The following is a 19,905-nucleotide window of genomic DNA, read 5'->3' as shown; positions in this document are numbered from 1 at the left end:
CAATTTGTAACCAAAACTTTAATCCCAAAGATTCTCACAAAACATATTACAAATGACAGCATGAAAAAAAAACTTTTGCACAGTAACTCAAAATTCAGCTCTACAATGTACCCTTAAACTGCCAGGACACTGGTATCTTGAAGTCTCAAATTTACAAATGAATAATGTTACAAAGAGCTATGTATTCATATACAGCAATCACCTAAGAAATTTATGACCTAAAGCAAAGAAAGGTAAACTAACTTTCTGGAAACTTCTTAGATTCTACACTAACTGGACAACTTCTGCCCAGTGTAAAGACTAGTTGGATTTTTTTTTTTTAAATCTCTAATCTAGTTTAAGGGTGCAGCTTTAATTTTTACCTGCTGGTTTGTGTTCACAGCAGCTTTTGAAGGCTGTTTGTTCAACTACAGCTGCATGTTATATCCCAGCTATGGAAAGTCTAAAGTTCAATTTTTGTCAGTTTAGTTTCCATAATACTAAACATCACACTTTAGCTGGGAGAAATTAAGAGATTTATTATCAATCTATACAAGACTCAAGTTCAAAGCAAAACCAATTTTGCTTAAGGGAACATTGTAAAGTAACAATTATTGGTATTCCATTACCTCATATCATCCGTTTCAAACCATAGAGAATTACATCTTCATGTCACTGTTCCAAGACAAAGGTGAACAGCTAAAACATCTTAAAAATGCACCACGCTTATGAAGTCTCAAACAAAACTTGAATTTTCTGTACATACTCCTGTCAAATGAAGTTATTTCCAGTACACCACTCCTCTTGAAAACTGGTCTATTTCCTTTCATTTCACCTAGATCGGCTATGAGACCTAGAGAAAGATCGGGACGGCTTGTGATTTCTTTCCCGAGACAGTGGTCTCTCTCTTCTCCTATCCCTAGAAAGGGATCTGCTCTAGCTGTGGAAGCTTCTCCGTCTTTGAGATCTGCGACGAGGGCGAGGACTCCTTCTCCAATAATCATCTCTAGGGCGCCGACCCCAAGAGGGAGGTGGGCCACAATTTCGATTCTCTTTTCACCATTCGACAGTTCCACTCTTACTGGGCAGCCACATAGTGTTCTCCCATCTAGCTCTCGAACAGCATCAGCTGCATCTCGGGGATCTTCAAATTCAACAAAAGCAAAGCCGGGAGGGTTTGTAGCAACCCACACACTTCGAGTGGTCCATTATAGCCAAAAACTGTTTCCAATTCAGTCTTGTTACCGTTGTTTCCAAGATTCCCTACATAAACCTTACAATCCAGTGGACAGGAATCACGATGCATTTTGAGATCCTGAATGAGGGACTTGGCAGCTTAAATTCGCATACCTTCCGACGGCTCTTCCTCGTTCCAGATGCTTTCCCCTACCCGGCGTCCACGAAATGGCCCAAATCCAATTTTCAAATGAGGAAACTAGGACTCAGATATTAAGCAAGTTGTCCAAGGGTACAGTTAATGTGCCTATACAAGCTGTGTGTTCACGCATCACTATTTCTGTTTCTGGGCACACATTTTCCAGCCTCCATTGCAAATGATTTGGGGCCAAGTGACTGGGTTATGGACACTGCAATATGGGCAGAAATGAGGTATACTATCAATCAGCCTTGCACTGCACAATCTTTAAACCTGCTTGTTCCTTTTCTGTGGCAACTCCAGAGGCCATGAGTTGAAGAAGACAACATCATATGATGGACTCTTCCTAGATTCTGAGCCATCATTTGGAGAGAAACTGCCTAGGAGAGCTGCCTGACATAAGCAAAATATAATTATTGATATTTATTTATTTACATTTCAAGGTTGGGCCTCTGTGCTCTATTCTCTTTCATTGCTTCCCTCTATGAATGAACAGTTTTTTCTATGAGAAACAACATTACTGCCCCTGGCCAGATCTTTCTTGACAAAAAGGAAGATTCAAACTGTCAGGTGCTTAACTGTCAAAAACCTGCTTGTCTTGGAATAGAATCTTTTTTATGCTTATCTATAATTTCAATCTAGTATTTATATCCATTTCTATTTATTTTTAACACCTACATGCCAAATATTTATCAAATAAATAAGGATGGCAGGAGGGAAAATACAAACAGAAAAAAACCCCCAAAAAGATTGTCTTTCAAACACCAGTGTATATTCTTTTTGTTTGTGCTAGAGAGATTATTACATAAAGACTCCAATGAATCACACCTCTTGGTATTTATGCCCTTGTGAAATTTCCCTCCGTGATGTTCCTTGACTGGGCCTGTGACTGCTTTGGCCCCTAGAACTTTATAAAAAGATTTTATTTATTTATTTTTAGAGACGAGAAGGGAGGGATAAAGAGAAGGGGAGAAACATCAATGTGTGGTTGCCTCTTGTGCACCCCCCACTGGGGACCTGGCAGGAAATCCAGACATATGCCCTAGACTGGGAATTGAACCCTTTGCTTCAAGGGACACTTTGCTTCACAGTCCAGCACTCAATTCACTGAGTCACACCAGCTAGGGCTTTGCCCACTAGAATTTAATGGAAGTGATGTTGTGCCAGTTCTGAGGAAGATACCTATTTGGCCTAGACACTTCTGCTTCCTCTTCTTGGAAAACTCCTTCTTGGAACCCAGCCACCATGCTGTGAGGGAGCCCAAGCAGCCATGTGGAGAACATAGAGCCTAAGCTCACAACCCCAGATAAACTACTGGTCATGCTGACCTGGCACCTCATCCAACACTACCTGGGAGAGAATAGCCACCAGGTCAACCCACAGAATAATGAGATAATCAAATGGTATTTTAAGCCACTAAGCTTATTTGTAACTGAGAAATAAATAACTGAAGTGCTCTTATATGAAGCCTTCTCTGATATTTACAATTGGTAATAGCTCTTCTACACCATGATTCATTGTAATGATTGGTGCATTTATCATTTACTGCTATGTTATATGTATTCATTTATATACCTTACTCCAGTCACTGAACATAATCTACTAGAGCTGAACTTGTGTCAAATTAGCTACTAGAGGTGCTGTAGGTTATTGGATAAAAGTTCAGGCTTTGAAGTCAGATGACCTCATTGGGTTAAAGTTAAGTTCTACAATTTACCAGTAATTTAACTTAAGCAAGTCTTTAACCTATCTGTACCTTAGTTTACTCATCTGTAAAATAGGTTACAACAAGAATGAACTGAATCAACATATGGAAAGCACTTATATCAGTGACTGGCACATAATAAACACATAGTAAATATGTGTTATCATTTTGAATATCAACCAGCTCAGTATCAGATATATAGTAAGGACTTACTAAGCAGGGAGGAAGGAAGGAAGGAAGGAAGGAAGGAAGGAAGGAAGGAAGGAAGGAAGGAAGGAAGGGAGGGAGGAGAAGGAAAGAAAGAAAGAAAGAAGAAAGAGAGAAAGAGACAAAGAAGAAAGAACGAGAGAGAAAAGAAAGAAAGAAAGAAAGAAGGAAAGAAAGAAAGAAAGAAAGAAAGAAAGAAAGAAAGAAAGAAAGAAGGAAGGAAAGAAAGAAAGAAAGAAAGAAAGAAAGAAAGAAAGAAAGAAAGAAAGAAAGAAAGAAAGAAAGAAAGAAAGAAGAAAGAAGAGAGAAAAGATGGATGTACCAGTTTTAGGATGCTTGGAAATTCTTTGACACTTTTTCTTTTGAGAGAGATCTCTTTGTTTCCTCCCTTGTATCTGGGCTAGCCTGTGGCTACTTTGACCAATGAAGTATCATGTAAGTGACACAAGCTAGTTCTGGGGACTCTAATCCACCAGTGAGAAATTTATCTACACTTTTAGAGAATGAGCAGGATCCAACTGGACTCAATCTTCCATCCTTCTCCAAGGCACTAGGCATGTGAATTTGGGTCCTCTGGACAATCCAACCATAAGCTGAGGAACACCAAGTAAACTTAGTCAATGCCATGTAAATTAGAATTGCCAGGTAAGCCATTAGCAAATTCCTTAATTGCAACACTGTGGTATATAATAAAGTGGTTGTGATCTTAAGTCCAAATTTTGGGGGAGTGTATTATGGAACAGTGGGTCTTTTCGGCTTATTCATCACTCACTACCTCCAAGGAGCCAGCAGTGACGAATCCCAGTCAAAGCAAGGAACAGGGTGAATGTGGGTGTGCTCATGTGTTCCTTGAGGGAGCAGTATCAAAATTTAATAATTAACCTCTCATCTCTCAGCAACTCCAGGACTACTAATAAAAAGCTACCCCTCTAATTAGAGAAGAGCCTGTGGCTCCTGCCCCTGGTGTCCAGACCACTTTCTCTCTAAGACTGGAGTACACCCTCTCCCACAGCCATCATGACCTGTATGACATGAAGCAGCAGTCCTTAGAGACTGGTCTTGCTTGAAACCCCTTCTGACATTTTCCTAGCATCATTGGAACTGATCACCTCACAAATTATGCTGCCTGTATCATGGACTATGAAGGCCCCTCTGCCTGAGGTCAGTTGTGTTATTGCTTAGTCACTTAGCAGCATAAAAGACAGGGCTTTGGGAGGTGGGGGAGAGGGAATGAGGACACTGGCTAGCAGAGATCGCCCAGGGCACATAAAAAATGATGTGAAAGCAGATGAAATCAATCAAGAAATCAGTTTTTGAAGAGCTGTTTCTGACAGCCAATTGTTTTACTTCACTTGGATAGGCTTTTGAATCTTACTTTATAGGATTCTGTGGTCTGAAATATTCCATAAATCTCTGTGAACCTTTCAGACCTCTGTTTTGTGTTTAACTTGCAGGTCCTGACAGTTCCTGTTCCAGTGAGGAGGTCTGTGCAGAGGATGGCCACAGCTTGGCCAGAACCCCTGAGCTCTGAGGGATAAATCTGTCAGTAGCTTGGCAAGATAGTAACCCCTCCCTGAGCTTTGAGATGTATGCACAGAGCTGGGGCTTGGGAGGATGAAATGTCTGGGAATGTTTAGTGACAACAACACTTTCCAAAACCATGAGAATAGGAACATGTTTCAGATTTTCCCCTTATATTAGTTCCAGTAATGATGGTAAAGCCAATCTACATTTTTTTGGCCATGCAAATCCTGGTACTATACCAGCAGGCATAACACAGAAGGTGTGACTTGAGGCATCATTTTGAGGTCCAGGATGCAGGTGTGTGGAAAGAGGGCCAACGGAAAGGCTACCACTGACAGAGGTTCTATTGTGTGCCACCCTCCAGGGGACATATCTACCATTTGTCCATCCTACCTTGCCAGGTGCAAATTTCAGACATTCCCTGATGTGGAGTGTATGACTGTTTTTTTCCTGGTCAATAGAAGAGGAGGTGCCACCCACCCTGCCCCTATGTGTGTTGGATTTGTCGGGATGGGCCCAATGGAAGAGGGCTAGATGCAAATAGTCTGGAGGTGTTGGGGAGCTCGCCACCCCAGGGTCTCTAGATCCCTCTGACTGCTGGAAGTTCTCCTGGATTGACAGGACCTGTATCTCCTGGCTGCCCCTCCTTATGACCAGGGAAGACCAAATAGAAAGCCTGGTTAGCTTCAAATGAGGATTCTCTCTGATTTTTTCTGTTTCCTCCCAAGCTCTGCCCTTAGCTAGAAATCATAAACATAGTGACACAAAGGATATGCCTGATCTGTACCAGCATAGAAATGACAGATGCTCCCTTTAAAGTGATCTTAAATAATATAAAATGATGCTCAAAGATTCAGTCTATTTTATCAGATCTATTTCTGAAGGTGGAGTGTCAGACCTTGTGGCAAGACATAGGAAGATATACCAAAACCCCAAATTACTCGAACAGGCAGCTGCCCTTTTAGCTCATGCAAACTCACACATATTCTTTGTGTTCTTATTTTCTTGGGAATCAGATTCAAGTCACTCTCTAATCATGGATTTTTCCCTATGAAGATACCTACTTCACAGCTTCTCCGACTTTTTCTGTTCAGTGCCAGGTGTCTCCTCTCAGTCACAGCATGATGCCCAGAGGAGTCAGTCTGGACTCTAGTTCCTAGATGTGTAACTTGGAGCACCTTGCATAACCTGTTTGCTTCTCAGTTTCATTTGTAAAATGAATCTAAAAAATGTCACCTGCCTCTTGGGTTTGCTGTGATGGTGTAATGAGGTAACATATATAAAGCATGCCAAGTAGCACCTGTGTTATTGAAAGCACTGAACTGAAAGCAGCTATTCCTGCAGAAAAGTGAGCTTCCTGCATACCTTAGTACCAACTCCCACCCTTGCTAGAGCTCCATACCTGAATTCCTATCTAACTTCACAGACTTGGTGATCCATTGAGCTAACTGCTTTATTTTGTGACTTCCATTTCACTCATGATCCATTCAGTCTAGGAAAAAACAAAGAATGGCCCCAACCACATGTCCTTTGGGTTACAAACATCCTCTTTTACTTGTCCAAACAGAGCAGATAGAAGCGATGGTCACAAGGGAGTGAGAGTACCAAGTGATGGAGTAAATCCAGGGCAGAGTAGGGTTTTGACTCAGTGCTCTTCTCCAGCCTTGTTTACACAGTTTGGATCTCCCACTCTGCCCCAACCTCTATAATATATTCATCTTCCTGTTCCCAGCACCTGGCATGGAGCCCAATGGCCTTATGTGAATGACCATGAGTCAATCTGTGTGTGTTCTCTTATGTGGATCACTCTATATTATTTTTGCCTTGGAAGTGATCCAAAATTTGCTCCCAAATCCAGCCTCATTAGGCTCATCCATTCCATAGCTTTGATGTAATCATCTCCAAGGGGCCTCTACAGAGACAGGCTTGTTATGCATTCACTCTTAGTTACCCTCAACATCACAGGACATGTCATCCAGGGTAACGTGAATCCTGTACTACAAACACTCATCGCTTAGACAAAATTTAACCAACATATTGCTCCAACTGTGGTGTTATTTGAAAGTAAAAGGTGACTTGCTAGAATTTAGTGACAGGAAAGCTATATGTATAAAACTTGTTTGGATAGAGTTAAACTTTGCATGGACTTCCTTAGGGATCTGCTGCATTTATCACACACCAGAACTATTAGTGCCATGATAGGTTGCTGTAATATAACACAAACATGCTGTCATCATATTGTAATAATGCAAAACCAAGATATAAACTTGGCTGGTGAAAACCCTTAACTTTGACAGTTCCAGCTCAGTGCCCACTGAACTTTCAATGTAAATCCCTATATTATTTCTCAACTTTGATTCACATTTGTGGTTTCGGGAGGCCAAATATCTCTGAGAAAACTGAAAAGATTCATTAAAAAATCTTGCTTTTAAAAAATCCAGATGTTTACTTTGTCTAGAAGAAGCATCTAGAATTTTCACTGTTTTATTTTTCTCAATATTTGGAAGCCCATAGACTTATGCAAGGCCTCTAGCCATGCAAAACACAGACCTGAAGTTTAAGCTTGAAAATTGTCCAAACACAACTTTAAGGTGTGTGAAGCTCCTTCTTTCTTTCTTATGACTCTTAGTGCCATCTTCATGAACCCAGAGGCAAATGGTATATATCTATCTGAAGTGTTGGAGCTAAGAGGCATTGGGGACACGGTCAACTCTCCACAACAAGTGTTTGGCCATTATTGAATGTTGTATGGCAAAGCCTTATTCTCATATAATTTTTTATGTTAATCTTGTGCCTTAAAAAGAGAAGGACATGCAGGAATCCTCCAGGAGGGCATAGCTGACCAGTCAGTCACAGTTTAACACTAACATTGTAAAAAGAAATAACTGCCTTCAAGTTCTGTGTCTATGATGTAAACTTTCTCCCCAGGAGTCCCCAGGGAATCCATTTCCAAAAGATGATTCCATTTTACCCATCTAAGATTCAAGACCTACTATTCCTTACCCATCTACAATTCAAGATCTAGTGTTCCTTGATGATAGGTGTTCACTCCATGCCTGTTCATCTCTTTATGAACATGTTTATTACACTTTAATCTACTGGTTGTCTATGCCACCTGGTCTGGAATTATTTCTCCATTCTGAATCTGAGTTTCCACATCTGTATAATGGGGAAATGTTTTCATAAAACTTTTTTAAGGATTCAGTGTGACCACTTAAATAAGGGACTTAACTTGCACTTGGTAATCTCTTGCTAAATAATACCCCATTGACATCCTTTATGAGCCAGAACAAGAAAAGCCTTGGCAGTCAGTCTTTAGCTGGGTGACCTTGAACAAGTTAGATGACCACATAAGATAGTTAAATGAGTTAGTCATGTAAATTACCTTGAGCATTGTCTGGCACCTAGAAGTCCTAGAGAGTAAAATAAAACGAGAAAAAATAAAGAAAACATACAGATTAAAAGAAAAAAAAAGAACTATTACACTTCACTACAGCATGGATGGAACTAGAGAGCATTATGCTAAGTGAAATAAGCCAGGGAGCGAAAGACAAATACCCTATGATGTTACCTATAAGTGGAATCTAACCAACAAAACAAAGATACAAGGAAAATAAGACCAGCAACACTGAAAGAAAAAGAAACCAACAGAGACAAGAGGGAAGGAGGGTGGGGTGGTGGGGGAAAAGGAAGAGAAAGGGCAAGTCAAGGCACATATAGCAAGGACTCATAGACAAAACCAAAGTGGGGAAGGATTGAGGGAGGGAGAGGGAGGAAGGGGCAGGGGAAAGTGGTGGTGGGGAAGGCAGAGACAAATGTATTTGGAAAAATAAATAAATTAAATAAAAAATAAGCTAAAAAAAGGAAGAAGTAAACCTGTATTTATTGACAGGTGACATGGTCTTGTATATAGAATATTATAAAAAAGCCACACATAAACACAAAAATAGGGCTAATAAATTAGTTAAACAAGTTTGTAGTTTATAAGGTGAGTATGTATTTGAACAAAAAATAAATTAAAAAATCAATTTTATTTATATATACTAGCAACAAAACAATCTTAAAATTAAGAACACAATTTACAACATTAAAAAGAAAAAATACGTAGTAATAAATTTAATCAAGAAAGTGGAATACTTGTATATTACAAGCTACAAAACATTGCTGAAAGAAATAAAACAACTAAATAAATGACAAGACTTCTTGTTCTCATGGACTAACACATTTAATGTTATTAAATAGCACTATTTTCCAATGATGTACAGATTAAATGTAATCCTTTCAAAAATCTCAGCCAGTTTTTTTCTTGCAAAAATGAGCTTAATGACCCTAAAATTCATATACAAATACAAAGTAACTATAATAACCAAAACAATTTTAAGAAAGAATAAAGTTTGAAGACTCACTTCCCAATTTAAAATTTACTACAAAGCAACAACAATCAAAACTATGTGACAATTGGCATAAGGATGAACATATAGATGAATGGAATAGAATCAAGAGATCAGAAACAAATTATTACATTTACTATTAATTGATTTTCAACAAGGATGCCAAGACTATTTAATAAGTAAAGAATAGTTTTTTTCAACAAATGATGCTGGAGCAAATTAATGTTCTCATGCAAAAGAAAAATGTTGAGTCTTGGCTGTTGTGGCTCAGTGGATTGAGTCCAGGCATGTGAACCAAAGGTCACTGGTTCAGTTCTCAATCAGAGCACATGCCTCAGTGGTGAGCCAGGTCTCCAGGAGTGGGTGCACAAGAGGCAACCACACATTGATGTTTCTCCCCCATCTTCTCCCTCTTTCTTTGTCCCTCCTTTCCCCCTCCCTAAAAATAAAATTAATAAAATATTTTTAAAAGATAGAATCGATGCTTCAAACAGTATATAAAAACTAACTCAAAGTGGATGAAATACATAAATATAAGAACTAAACTATAAATCATTTTTTAATTTTAATTCATTTATTTCTTCTTTTTTTAATTTTTCAAACACATTTGCCTCCATTTACCCACCACCACTTTCCCCTGCCCCACCCACACCCACCTCCTCCCTCTATCCTTCCCAGCCTTGGGTTTGTCCATGTGTCCCTCACACCTGTTCCTTGATCTGATCGTTCCCCTTCTCCTCCCCACTATTCCCCTCCTTCCCTCCCTCCAGTCCCTGTTAGTTTCTTCTTTCTTTCACTGTTGCTAGTCATATTTCCTTGCCTGCTTCCTTTGCTGATTAGGTTTTACTTATAGGTGAGATCATATGGTATTTGTCTTTCACCCCCTGGCTTGTTTCACTTAGCATAATGTTCTCCAGTTCCATCCATCTGTCACAAAGGGTAGTAGCTCTTTCTTTCTTCCTGCTGTGTACTACTCCATTGTGTAAATGTATCATAGTTTTTTGATCCACTCATTCACTCATCAACACTTAGGTTGCTTCAAGCACTTGGCTACTGCAAATTGTGCTGCTATGAACGTTAGGGTGCATAGGTTTTTTTGAATTGGTGTTTTGGGATTCTTCAGGTATAATCCCAGCAGTGGAATGGCTGGGTCAAAAGTGAGTTCCATTTTTAGCTTTTTAAGGAAATTCCATACTGTTTTCCACAGTGGCTGCACCAGTCTGCATTCCCACCAGCAGTGGACTAGGGTTGCCTTTTCTCCACAAGAACCCGTGTTTTTGTTTTTGTTTTTTTCTTTCTTTTTTTTTTAATGAGGGCCATTCTGACCAGTGTGAAGTGGTATCTCATTGTGGTTTTAATTTGCATTTCTCTGATGGCTAGTGATGATGAGCATCCTTTCATATGTCTCTGGGCCCTGTATATGTCCTCCTGGGAGAAGTGTCTGTCAGGTCTATACCCATTTTTTAATTGGACTGTTTGTCTTCCTGGAGTGAAGTCATGTGAGTTCTTTATATATTTTGGAGATTATACCCCTGTCTGAAGGATCATTGGCAAATATATTTTTCAATATGGTTGGTTCCCTTTACATTTTGCTGAATTTTTCTGTTGTTGTTGTTTTTGCCATGGAGGAGCTTCTTATTCTGTTGAAGTCCCATTTGTTAATTCTTTTTTTAATGTCCCTTGCTCTGGAGGATATTTTGGTGAAAATATTACTGCATGGGATATCTGAGAGTTTCCTGCGTATGTTCTCCTCTAGGACTTTTATGGTGTCATGACTTATATTTAAGTCTTTTATCCATCTTGAGTTTACTTTTGTCTATGGTATAAATTGGTCATCAAATTTCAATTTCTTGCATCTTGCTGTCCAACTCTCCCAATACCATTTGAAGAGGCTATTTTTACTCCCTTTTATGCTTCTGCAGCCTTTGTCGAATATTAACTGACCATGTAGACATGGGCTTATTTTTGGGCTCTCTATTCTGTTCCACTGGTCTATGTGTCTGTTCTTATGCCAGTACCAGACTGTTTTGATTACAGTGGCCTTGTAATATAGTTTGATATCAGGTATTGTGACCCTTCCTACTTTGTTCTCCTTTCTCAAAATTGTTGTGGGTATCAGTGAATTTATAGTTCTACATAAATTTTTAAAATATTTGTCCTATGTCTGTGAAATTCATCATTGGTATTTTAATAGGGATTGCGTTGAATCTATAAATTGCTTTGGGTAGTATGGACATTTTGTTAATGTTAATTCTTCAAATCCATGAACGTAGTATTTACTTCCATTTTTTTTGTGTGTGTGTGTATTCCTTAATTTCTTTCTTCAGTGTTGTATAGTTTTCTGCATACAGGTCTTCTACCTCTGTGTCTCTATGGTCAGTTAATATTCGACAAAGGCTGCAGAAGCATAAAAGGGAGTAAAAATAGCCTCTTCAAATGGTATTGGGAGAGTTGGACAGCAAGATGTAAGAAATTGAAATTTGATGACCAATTTATACCATAGACGAAAGTAAACTCAAGATGGATAAAAGACTTAAATATAAGTCATGACACCATAAAAGTCCTAGAGGAGAACATACGCAGGAAACTCTCAGATATCCCATGCAGTAATATTTTCACCAAAATATCCTCCAGAGCAAGGGACATTAAAAAAAGAATTAACAAATGGGACTTCAACAGAATAAGAAGCTCCTCCATGGCAAAAACAACAACAACAGAAAAATTCAGCAAAATGTAAAGGGAACCAACCATATTGAAAAATATATTTGCCAATGATCCTTCAGACAGGGGTATAATCTCCAAAATATATAAAGAACTCACATGACTTCACTCCAGGAAGACAAACAGTCCAATTAAAAAATGGGTATAGACCTGACAGACACTTCTCCCAGGAGGACATATACAGGGCCCAGAGACATATGAAAGGATGCTCATCATCACTAGCCATCAGAGAAATGCAAATTAAAACCACAATGAGATACCACTTCACACTGGTCAGAATGGCCCTCATTAAAAAAAAAAGAAAGAAAAAAACAAAAACAAAAACACGGGTTCTTGTGGAGAAAAGGCAACCCTAGTCCACTGCTGGTGGGAATGCAGACTGGTGCAGCCACTGTGGAAAACAGTATGGAATTTCCTTAAAAAGCTAAAAATGGAACTCACTTTTGACCCAGCCATTCCACTGCTGGGATTATACCTGAAGAATCCCAAAACACCAATTCAAAAAAACCTATGCACCCTAACGTTCATAGCAGCACAATTTGCAGTAGCCAAGTGCTTGAAGCAACCTAAGTGTTGATGAGTGAATGAGTGGATCAAAAAACTATGATACATTTACACAATGGAGTAGTACACAGCAGGAAGAAAGAAAGAGCTACTACCCTTTGTGACAGATGGATGGAACTGGAGAACATTATGCTAAGTGAAACAAGCCAGGGGGTGAAAGACAAATACCATATGATCTCACTTTTATGTGGAACCTAATTAACAAAATGGATAAGCAAGCAAAATATAACTGGCAATGTTGAGAGAGAAAAAAAAACCCAACAATGTCATTGAGGAAGGAGAGAGGGGGTCATGGGGAAAAGAAGAGGAGGGTCAAGTCAAGGAACATGTATAAAGGACCCATGGATAAAGTGAAAGTGGGGAAAGATTGAGGGAAGAGGTGGAGTTGGGTGGGACAGGGGAAACTGGTGGTGGGAAAATGGAGACAAATATATTTGAAGATTAAAAAAAATAATAATGAAATAAAGAATAAATTTTTAAAAAAGAATCAAGAAAGGACAAAAATCAAGATGGCAGAAAGTGAATGGAAGTCACATTGATCATTTCCCAGGACCAATGTGGAATTACAACTAAGTTGTGGAGAAATCACTGGAGCAAACAACTGAATAATAGCGAGAGAAGAGCCTTATAACCACAAACAGACAGAAGATTCAGCTTTAGCAAAATCTAACTGGTAAGGAGTATAGTAGAGACTTGAGATGGTGGGTGGCATGCAAATGGGTGACAGCACCAGAACATTGAAATGGCTAGTTTGATCCTCCTGAAAAGAACAGGGTCTAAACCATAAGCGGGGATCACTGGTCTACAGCATCAGAGAGCAAAAAGTACACAGATTACAAACAGCTGCTAAAAGTGGCAGGGTTCCTCTCTGCCAGAGACAGTTGAAAGAAATGCAAAGAGCCATTTAGAGGGCCACCACACAAATTTTTATTTGCAGCCACTTACCCTCGTCTCTGCCAAAGGCAGTGCATAGATTGGGGTGCCTGAGGAGAGACTGGGGAAGGAGGCTTTGGTGAGAGTACTCAGAGAGTAACCAGAGGGATCCCAGTGCTGACTCCTCCCCGATACAACAGCAGCCATCTTACTCAAGGAGGCCATTCCCCTGAGCGGCAGAAGCATGAGAAGACATAATTGCCCCACCCCAAGGAGAGTTTTGGCCCTGGCCTGGTGGTGATAAAGCCTGACTGTTGCATACAGAGTGGCTGCCACAGATAGACATCCCTGGCTAAAGGGTGTGCAGAGCAGTAAAGAGACACATAAGGAGAGACTAGAGATGGAGGTTTTGGAGAGAAAATGGATAGAGTAGTCAGAGGGATATCAGTGCTAACTGCTCCCCTGTACAGTAGTAGCTATCTGGCTCAGGCTGACCACTCCCCTGAGTGGCAGCAGCATGAGTAGACCCAATAACCCTGCCCCCAGGAGGGAATCTTCCCTGTCCTGTGGTGTCTAAGTCTGACTTCTGAGTGCAGCGTGTATGATGAACAATGGGAGGAGACAGACAGACAGTAGATTCCTGAAAGTCTCTTAAAGATTGCCTAAGATCTTTAGATGGGTTCAATTGCTGACATCATCAGATGGAGATCCAGAAAAAACAGCAGTCTCCAACCATAGAAGTTCACACCACAAAGTCAGGAAATCAAGACTGATCAATTTAAGAAGCAGAAGCAAAATAGGGAGTCTCACAAATAATGGGAAGGAAAAGACATACCCCAACTCAAAGTGAAAGAGGAATCCCCAGAAAGATAATTAAATGAAATAGAGGCAAGTAAACAATCAGATATGAGTTCAAAACAACAGTTCTAAGGAAGCTCAATCAGCTTAGAGAAAATTACAATAAACTACAGGGAAACTATGAGGAACTTACTGCAAACTATATTAGCATGAAAAAGGACACAGAAACTATCAATAAGAGACAAGAGAAGTGAAGAATACAATTTCTGAATTGAAGAACACAGTAGAAGGAATCAAAAGCAGGCTGGAAGAAGCTGAGGGTCAAATCAGTGAGCTGGAGGATAAGGTAGAAAAAAGCTCCCAGAAGGAGCAAGAAAATGAAAAAAAGACTCAAAAAGAATGAAGAGGCATTTAGGTAAATGCAGGACAACCTGAAATGTAATAATATCTGTATAATAGGGATACCAGAATGAGAAGAGGGGGAAGGGATAGAGAACCTGTTTGAAAAAGTAATGATGGAAAGCTTCGCCAATTGGAGGAGAGAAAAAGTCACACAAGTCCAGGAAGCACAGAGGGTCCCCTTCAAGAGCAACCCAAAGGGGCCCACACCAAGATACATCATAATTAAAATGGCATATATGAAAGACAAAGAGAGAAACCTAAGGAGGCAAGGGAGAAAGAGATAGTAACATATAAGGGTACCCCAATGTCGCTAGTAGCTGACTTCTCAACAGAAACACTACAAACCAGAAGGGACTGGCAAGAAATATTCCAAGTCATGAAAAGCAAAGGCTTGCAACCAAGAATGCTGTACCCAGTGAGGCTCTTAATTAAAATGCTAATTAAAAAAGGCTAAAAGAGTACACTTCCACCAACCCAGCATTGCAAAATATGCTAAAGGAACTGCTTTAAGAAGATGAAAAAATAGTTCCTTGAAGAAAAAGAGTCTATCAATTCCGAGTTCTTTCCACAGTCACCAATACTTGATATTACCAATATTTTTAGTACTTATTAACCTGATTGTGGCAATGATGTGTTATTTTCATTGTTACTTTATAATTTATTGAAACTAAACCCGTTTCTGTATATTTCTTGCCTATTTCTATTATATTTAAAAAGCTTTAAATTACTTTTTGGTATTCTTTATACATTTTTTGGTTAAATGTTTGTAGATTTTTTCCCCCTAAAAGATACCTATTAACCCTTTTTTAGATGTGTTGCAAATACTTTCCTATTCTATTATTTGTCCTTTAACTTTTTTAATACATATATTATTGTATAGTCTTAAATGTTTAATACAGTCATATTGTCAATATTTTACTTTCTAGCTTCTGAGTTTGAATATGTTACTTCAGGGTAAGAAAACTATTATTTTGTATTTTCTCCTAAAACTCCTTAGATTTGACATATTGATTTTTAACACATCTGAATATTGTTTGTGTAATGTGTGAAATAGGGCTCTATATTTATTTTATTTCAAGTAATAGTGGTCCATGCACTTTATTTGTTGAATAAGTCTTTTTTTCTCATTGATTTGAAATATCATTTTAATCATATATGACATTATTAGACACACACACACACACATAGTTTCTAGAATGCTCATTTTATTTCTTTGATCTACTTGATTATTTTGGTGCTGGTGTCATGTTTTAATTGCTGAGACTTTAAAGTGGGTTGAAATTTTTTAATATTTTATCATGGATTTTGACAGTTAAAAATAAATAAATATAATCAATCTGCATTAAAAAAAAAGAAGAAAGAAAGAAAGAAAGAGTTCTTACCTTATGTGACAACCTGGATGGAACTGAAGAATATCATGCTAAGTGAAATAAGCCACTTAATGAAAAGCAAATACCATATATTCTCACCTATAGTGGAATCTATTCAACAAAATAAAGTAATTAACAAAATAAACCACAGGCATGGAGTCTAGGAGCAGTCTCAAAATGACCAGAGGTGAGGGGGTAGAGGGAGAATTGTGAGAAAATGAAGAGGGTACTAGATGAACTACATGTATGAATGACCATGGACATGGACAACACAGTGGGAATTACCTGTGGGAGATTGGGGCAGGATTTGATAAGTGGAGGAGGGCAAAAGGGAAAAAACTGAGACAACTGTAATAGAATAAACATTTCTTAAAATTTTAAAAATAAAAATGAAACAAAAAATATCTTAAATGAACAACTTAACATTGCATCTTAAGGAGCTATCAGATGAAGAATAAGCAAAACCCAACGTTAGTAGAAAGAAGAAAATAATAAAGAGTAGAGCAGACCTAAATAAAATAGACGGAAAAAGACAGTAGAAAAAGTTAATGCAACAAAGAGTTGGTTCTTGAAAAAGGCTAAAGTTAAAGGAAGTCTCAAATAAACAAAAATAGAAATAAAAGAGGAGTTACAAAAGACACCATAGAATAACAAAGGAGTATATAAAAATGTTATAAAATGCTATGTGCCACAAAGTTTGATAAACGAGAGAAATGGACAAGTTCTTAGAAATATAAAACCTTCTTATAGTGAATCCTGAAGAACTAGAAAATCTAAAGAGACTGATAAACAGTAAGGAAATTGAAAAAAAAATCTCAAAAAGAAAAATTCAGGGCCAGATTACTTCATTAGTAAATTCTACAAAACATTTAAAGATTTAATGCCTAAGTTCCTGAAATTTTTCTAAAAATTAAAGAAGAGGCAACATTTTATGAGGCCAACACTACCCTGACACAAAACTTGGCATAACATCACAAAAAAGGAAAATTACAGATCATTATCTCTGTTAAATATAGATGCAAAAATTCTAAACAAAATACTAACAAATGCAACAATATATTATAAAAATAATACATCATAATACAACCTCAAAGAGAAACCTCAAACTGTTGCAAACTCACGGAGACTGAAGAGTAAACTTAAACAATGAATAGGTCACTAATGAGATAAGAGAAGAAGTCAAAAAATTTCTGAAAACAAATGAAAATGAACAAACAACAGTCCAAAACCTATGGGACACAGCAAAGGCAGTCCTGAGAGGGAAGTTCATAGCAATACAGGCTTACCAAAAAAGATAGAAACATTTCAAATAAAAGACCTAACACTACAACTTCAAGAACTGGAGAAACAACAACAAATAAATCCCAGAGCAAGGAGAAGGAAGGAAATAGTCAAGATTAGAGCAGAACTGAATGACATAGAGACGAAAAGAACAATTCAAAGGATCAACCAATCCAGAAGCTGGTTGTTGAAAAGATAAATAAAATTGACAGGCCTTTAAGCAGACTCATCAAGAAAAAAAAGGAGATGACCCAAATTAAAAATATCAGAAATGAAGGAGGAGAAATAACAACTGACACCACAGAAATACAAAGGATTGTCAGAAAATACTATGAATGAATATATGTCAAGAAATTTGAAAACCTGGATGAAATGGACAAATTTTTAGAACAGCATAATCTTTCAACACTGAAGGAGGAAGAAACAGAAAACTTGAACAGACCGATAACAGCTGGGGAAATTGAAGCAGTCATCAAGAAACTCTTGGCACACAAAAGCCCAAGGCCAGAAGGTTTCACAGGAGAATTTTACAAAACATTTAAGGAAGAGCTAACCTCTGTCCTTCTCAGACAATTCCAAACAATCCAAGAGGAGGGAAGACTCCCATACTCTTTCTATGAGGCCAGCATCACCCTGATCCCAAAACCAGATAAAGACCCTACAAAGAAAGAAAACTACAGGCCAATTTTGCTGATGAACGTAGATGCTAAAATTCTCAACAAAATATTGGCAAACCGCATCCAGCAATACAATTAAACGATTATCCACCATGATCAAGTTGGATTCATCCCAGGGATGCAGGGATGGTTCAATATACGCAAATCAGTAAACATGATACATCACATAAATAAAAGAAAAGACAAAAACCACATGATCATCTCAATAGATGCAGAAAAGGCATTCGATAAGGAACAGAACCCATTTATGATCAAAACACTCAGCAAAATGGGAATAAATGGGACATTTCTCAATGTAATAAAGGCCATATATGAAAAACCTACAGCCAACATCATACTCAATCGGCAAAAACTAAAAGCTTTCCCACTAAGATCGGGAACACGACAAGGATGTCCGCTTTCACTGCTTCTTTTCAACATCGTATTGGAAGTCCTAGCCACAGTGGTCAGACAAGAAAAAGAAATAAAAGGCATACAAATAGGAAATGAGGAAGTAAAACTGTCATTGTTTGCAGATGACATGATAGTGTACATAGAAAACCCTGTAGTCTCTACCAAAAAACTCCTCAAGCTAATAAGTGAATTTGGCAAAACAGCAGGATACAAAGTCAATATTCAGAAATCAAAGGCAGTTTAGTACACCAGCAATGAAATAGAAGAAGAAGAAATCAGAAAAAAAAAATACCATTCGATATAGCAACAAGGGAAATAAAGTACCTAGGAATAAATTTAACCAAGGCAGTAAAAGGCCTGTGTGCAGAAAACTATACAACATTGAAGAAAGAAATTAAGGAAGACACAAATAAATGGAAGCATATACCATGCTCATGGATTGGACGAATTAATATCATCAAAATGTCCATACTACACAAAGCAATTTTTAAATTCAACACAATCCCCATTAATTTACCAATGACATATTTCACAGAAATAGAAAGGACATTTCAAAAATTTACATGGAACCATAAATGACTCCGAATAGTCGTAGCAATTTTGAGAAAGAAAAACAAAGTAGGAGGGATCACAATACCGGACATCAAACTCTACTACAAAGACACTATACTCAAAACAATCTGGTACTGGCACAAGAACAGTTCCATAGACCCGTGGATCAGAATAGAAAGCCCAGAAATAAGCCCAGGTCTCTATGGGCATCTAATATTTGACAAAGGGGGCAGAAGCATAAAATGGAGCAATAATAGCCTCTTCAAAAAATGGTGTTGGGAGAGCTGGACTCCTACATGCAAAAAAATGAAATTGGATCATCAGCTGACACCATAAACAAAATTAAACTCAAGGTGGATAAAAGACTTAAACATAAGTCACAATACCATCAAAGTCCTAGAGGAGAACTTTGGCAGGAAACTCTCAGGTACCCCACGCAGCAATTTTTTCACTGATATGTCCTCTAAAGCATGGGACATAAAGGAAAGAATAAACAAGTGGGACCTCACCAAAATAAGAAGCTTCTGCACTGCTAAAGAAAACATCAGCAAAATGAAAAGGGAGCCAACCCTATGGGAAAATATATTCGCTAATGATACATCAGATAGAGATTTGATTTCTAAGATATATAAAGAACTTCCTCAACTCCACGCCAAAAAGACAAACGATCCAATCAAAAAATGGGCAAAGGACCTGGGCAGATGTTTTTCCAAGGAGGGAATACAGAGGGCCCAGAGGCATTTGAAAGGATGCTCAGCATCACCAGCCATCGGAGAAATGCAGGTCAAAACCACCATGAGGTACCACCTCACACCAGTCAGAATGGCCATCATAAACAGATCCACAAAAAACAGGTGCTGGCGAGGCTGTGGAGAAAAGGGAACCCTAGTCCACTGTTGGTGGGAATGCAGATTTGTGCAGCTACTGTAGAAAGCAGTGTGGAATTTCCTCAAAACACTTAAAATGGAACTGCCTTTTGATCCAGTGATTCCCCTGCTGGGACTATACCCTAAGAATCCCAAAACACCAATTCAAGAGAACCTATGCACCGCAATGTTCATAGCAACACAATTTACAATAGCCAAGTGTTGGA

The 19,905-nt window shown here is 38.4% G+C and overlaps 1 pseudogene; it reads right to left on the bottom strand.

The window, feature by feature from the left end:
- Window positions 1-676: 676 nt before the first annotated feature.
- On the bottom strand, window positions 677-1,285 carry LOC129073169 (serine/arginine-rich splicing factor 3-like; annotated as a pseudogene).
- Window positions 1,286-19,905: the final 18,620 nt, after the last annotated feature.

This window comes from Pteronotus mesoamericanus, unplaced genomic scaffold (assembly GCF_021234165.1).
Source record: "Pteronotus mesoamericanus isolate MK-2021 breed Mesoamerican mustached bat unplaced genomic scaffold, CSHL_Meso_final contig_35, whole genome shotgun sequence".
Classification (NCBI taxonomy): Eukaryota; Metazoa; Chordata; class Mammalia; order Chiroptera; family Mormoopidae; genus Pteronotus; species Pteronotus mesoamericanus.
This window is presented reverse-complemented; position numbering and strand designations above follow the sequence as displayed.